This window comes from Triticum urartu, chromosome 3 (genome assembly GCF_003073215.2).
Source record: "Triticum urartu cultivar G1812 chromosome 3, Tu2.1, whole genome shotgun sequence".
In the NCBI taxonomy this organism is placed as follows: Eukaryota; Viridiplantae; Streptophyta; class Magnoliopsida; order Poales; family Poaceae; genus Triticum; species Triticum urartu.
The window spans coordinates 695,972,283-695,977,745 of record NC_053024.1 but is presented as its reverse complement, the minus strand read 5'-3'; positions in this window follow the sequence as shown (position 1 = coordinate 695,977,745).

The following is a 5,463-nucleotide window of genomic DNA, read 5'->3' as shown; positions in this document are numbered from 1 at the left end:
CCTCTCTGTAAGCCCCTCACCCCTCCCCCACCACTCCTCTTTCTCTCTGCATTTTAGAGCAAAAATTAGTAGAGCACATGTTAGTTTATAGCAAAAAATTTAGTTTAGAGCAAAAGATGTTAAGTAGTAGATGTTAGAGCAAAAATTAGTTTAGAGCAAAAACTTTGGTTTACAGCAAAAGTTAGTTAGGGCAGTAGGGTTTAATTAGGGTTTTTGTTTTCATAGATGTTTTTTTAAAAGAAAAAATGAAGAAAATGTTGTAGCAGTGCTGCTTGTAGTATATAGTGATACTAGTAGATGTTAATTAGGTTAGGGTAGTAGTGGTACTAGTAGATGTTAATTAGATGTTTTTTAGTTAGGGCAGTAGGATTTTGCTAGGTTAATTAGGTTAGTAGTGCTGCTAGTAGTAGTGGTACAGTAGGTTAATCAGGTGAAGTTAAATGAATAACCTAAATGAATGAAATTGGTAGTTAACTGATTTTTTTTCCTTTCATCATTATAGAGCATCAAAGTTAACTATTTTTCTATTAGTAGTTAAATGAATTTTCTTCTACACTTAGTTTTTGAATTAGCTTGTGAAATTTGGACATGTATATTTGGACATGTGGTTGCTCGTGCATATTTGGACATGTGTTGCGGTGTCGAAGATGGATATTTGAACACTGTTTCCAGGGAATGAAGCCGAGTGGCCTATGTTTTGCTGGAATCTTGATTCATTTCCGTTCCGGCAAATTTCAGATTCTCGATTTGTCCAGTTTTTAGCAGAAGTTGATACGTCCATTTTGCATCATGCTTTTATATCAATATTTATTGCATTATGGGCTGTTATTTCACATTATGTCACAATACTTATGGCTATTCTCTATTATTTTACAAGGTTTACATAAGGAGGGAGAATGCCGACAGCTGGAATTCTAGGCTGGAAAAGGATCAAATATTAGAGACCTATTCTGCACAACTCCAAAAGTCCTGAAACTCCACGGAACACCTTATAATAAATAATGAAAAATCCTCGCCAAAGATGAAGACCAGGGGGCCCACACCCTTCTCACGAGGGTGGGGGGCGCGTCCCTCCTAGGGCGCGTCCCCTACCTCGTGGGCCACCTGGTGGCTCTCCGATGACCATCTTCTCCTATATGAAGTCTTTCGTCGAGAAAAAAAATAAGAAGCAACCTTTCGGGACGAAACTCCACCGCCACGAGGTGGAACCTTGGCGGAACCAATCTAGAGCTCCGGCAGAGCTGTTCTGCCGGGGAAACTTCCCTCCCGGAGGGGGAAATCATCGCCATCGTCATCACCAACGCTCCTCTCATCGGGAGAGGGAAATCTCCATCAACATCTTCATCAGCACCATCTCATCTCAAAACCCTAGTTCATCTCTTGTATCCAATTCTTGTCTCCAAGTCCGGGATTGGTGCTAGTAGGTTGCTAGTAGTGTTAATTACTCCTTGTAGTTGATGCTAGTTGGTTTAATTGGTGGAAGATCATATGTTCAGATCCTTTATGCATATTAATACCCCTCTGATTATGAACATGTTTATGCTTTGTGAGTAGTTACGTTTGTTCCTGAGGACAAGGGAGAAGTCTTGCTATTAGTAGTCATGATAATTTGGTATTTGTTCGATATTTTGATGAGATGTATGTTGTCTAGCCTCTAGTGGTGTTATGTGAACGTCGACTACATAACACTTCACCATTATTTGGGCCTAGAGGAAGGCATTGGGAAGTAATAAGTAGATGATGGGTTGCTAGACTGACAGAAGCTTAAACCCTAGTTTATGCATTGCTTCGTAAGGGGCTGATTTGGATCCATATGTTTCATGCTATGGTTAGGTTTACCTTAATACTTTTGTTGTAGTTGCGGATGCTTGCAATAGAGGTTAATCATAAGTGGGATGCTTGTTCAAGTAAGAATAGCACCCAAGCACCGGTCCACCCACATATCAAATTATCAAAGTACCGAACGCGAATCATATGAACGTGATGAAAACTAGCTTGACGATATTCCCATGTGTCCTCGGGAGCGCTTTTCCTTATATAAGAGTTTGTCCAGGCTTGTCCTTTGCTACAAAAAGGATTTGGCCACCTTGCTGCACTTTATTTACTTTTGTTATTTGTTGCTCGTTACAAATTATCTCATCACAAAATATCTGTTACCACTTATTTCAGTACTTGCAAAGAATACGTTGCTGAAAACCGTTTATCATTTCCTTCTGCTCCTCGTTGGGTTCGTCACCCTTATCGAAAGGACTACGATAGATCCTCTATACTTGTGGGTCATCAAGACTCTTTTCTGGCGCCGTTGCCGGGGAGTGAAGCGCCTTTGGTAGGTGGAATTTGGTAAGGAAAAATTTATATAGTGTGCTGAAATTTACTGTCACTTGTTACTATGGAAAGTAATCCTCTGAGGGGCTTGTTCGTGGTATCTTCACCCCGACCAGTAGAGCAAAGAGTTGCTCCTCAACCTACTGAACTTATTGAAAATGAAATTCCTTATGAATATCCTTCGAGTATAATAGAAAAACTGCTAGGTAATCCTTTTACAGGAGATGGAACAAAGCATCCTGATGAACACCTAATATATGTGGATGAAGTTTGTGGATTATTTAAGCTTGCAGGTATTCCCGATGATGTTGCTAAGAAGAAGGTCTTCCCTTTATCTTTGAAGGGAGATGCATTGACATGGTATAGGCTATGTGATGATATGGGATCATGGAACTATAGAAGATTGAAATTGGAATTTCATCAAAAGTATTACCCTATGCATCTTGTTCATCGTGATCGCAATTATATATATAATTTTTGGCCTCGCGAAGGAGAAAGCATCGCTCAAGCTTGGGGGAGGCTTAAATCAATGTTATATTAATGCCCCAATCATGAGCTTCCAAGAGAAACAATTCTTCAAAAAATTTATGCTTGGTTTTCTGAAAATAGTCGCACCATGCTCGATACTTCTTGTGCTGGCTCTTTTATGATGAAGACTATTGGATTTAGATGGGATTTATTGGATAGAATTAAACGCAACTCTGAAGATTGGGACCTCGACAATGGCAAGGAGTCAGGTATGACACCTAAGTTTGATTGTGTTAAATCTTTTATGGATACTGATATTTTCCATAAGTTTAGCACTAAATATGGACTTGATTCTGAGATAGTAGCTTCTTTCTGTGAATATTTTTCTACTTATGTTGATCTCCCTAAGGAGAAGTGGTTTAAATATCATCCTCCCATAGAAGTAAAAGTATGAAACCGTAAATGTACATAAATGTTGCACAAAGAATCAAACATTATATCTCAGGTAATCCCATAAATGTTGAAACCAATATTATTGAAACCGTAACCCCGGAGGAATACATAAGGGACACTTTCCAGAACGTTTCATACTCCGAAAAGGAATCGGTATGTGGTACGGTAAGTAAACCGACTCCAAAACAATTTTTAAGGCAATATTTCTCCGTTTTGGAATATTTAGAAAAATAGGAAAATTAAGTAGCAGTCGGGAAGGGACACGGGCCTCACAGGGTGGAGGGCGTGCCCTACCCCCTGGGGCGCCCCCCTACCTCGTGAGCTCCTCGTGTGCCTTCTGGACTCCGTTTCTTGCCGATTGCGTATTTTGGTCGGTTAAAAATTCATTATTATATTCCCAAAGGTTTGACTCCCGTATCACGCAATCCTTGTCTTTGTTTGAGTTGTCCTGCTGCAGACAGAAGCAACATGTCGTCCCAGGATTCGGAAGGGAGAAATCTATGTGGCTTGATTACTTGCAGCCTAAGGTCTATGGGATGTGGAGCATTGTTGTTGTTGGGACTACGGAAGAAGAAGAAGACTATGAACCCAAGGGAAAGGAGGAGACGAGCTCAGATGAAGAGAAGTCCCACTACCTCAACCTGGATGCATGTGGAGTTCAAAAAGTCCAGCTCCCGGATAGGGTGAAGGAAACTAGGATCGAGTTTCCCTTTCGCCCTCTTGCAGGAGACAAGCAGGAACTATGCAAAAGATACTGAGCTTGGAGCAGGAGATCGAGGACTAAGGGACCAAATTCTGTCCTCAGCGCAATTAAGGAAGAAGCCCGCATCATCAACAACACCTCCACCGTCTCCTCCAACAAACAAGAATTGAGTATCTGGGTATGGGCACTCCACTTGGCAACTGCCAAGCTTGGGGGAGTGCCCCGGTATCGTATCACCCTCACCATTATCTTTACCGTTTTCCTTAGTTCGATCCTATTAGTAATATTCTGATCTAGTAGAATAAAGTTTATGGCATGATCTAGTTGTGAGTTTTGCTTTATTATCCTTCTATGTAATCGAGTCCGTGAGCTATATAATAAAGATTAGTGTTGAGTCAAGGGCTTGATTGTTTTGCCATGATCCTAAGTGAATAAAAGAAAAGAGAAAGAAATAAAAAGAAACAAAGAGATCATATGGATCTCATGGAGAGTAATGAGCTCACATAGAAAAAGTATGATGAATAAAAGTTGTTGAGAGTTGACAAGCATAGTTTTGGTCATCGTTGCAATTAATAGGAAGTAATAAAGAAAGAGAGGTCTTCACATATAGATATACTATCTTGGACATCTTTTATGATTGTGAGCACTCATTAAAATATGACATGCTAAAGAGTTGACATTGGACAAGGAAGACAACGTAATGGGTTATGTTTTCTTACATCTGAGATAAATTATATTGTCTTGGATCCTCCAACATGTTGAGCTTGCCTTTCCCCCTCATGCTAGCCAAATTCTCAGCACCAAGTAGAGATACTACTTGTGCTTCCAAATACCCTTAAACCAGTTTTGCCATGAGAGTCCACCATATCTACCTATGGACTGAATACGATCCTTCAAGTAAGTTGTCATCGGTGCAAAGCAATAAAAATTGCTCTCTAAATATGTATGATTGATTGGTGTGGGAGAAATAAGCTTTATACGATCTTGTGATGTGGAAGTAATAAAAGCGACGGACTGCATAATAAAGGTTCATATCACAAGGGGTAATATAAAGTGCCGTTCTTTCGCATTAAGATTTTGTGCATCCAACCATAAAGCGCATGGCAACCTCTGCTTCCCTCTGCGAAGGGCCTATCTTTTATCATTATCTTATACCTTATGCAAGAGTCATGGTGATTTCCACCCTTCCTTTTTACACTTTATCCTTTGGCAAGCACAGTATGTTGGAAAGATCCTGGTATATATGGCTAATTGGATGTGAGCTTTCATGAACTATTACTGTTGACATTACCCTTGAGGTAAAACGTTGGGAGGCAAAACTATTAGCCCCTATCTTTCTCTGTGTCCGATTAAAACTCCACACCCATAAATATTGCGTGAGTGTCAGCAATTGTGAAAGATTATATGATAGTTGAGTATGTGGACTTGCTGAAAAGCTCTTATACATTGACTCTTTCCTATGTTATGATAAATTGCAATTGCTTCACTGACCAAGATTGTAGTTTGTTATTTTT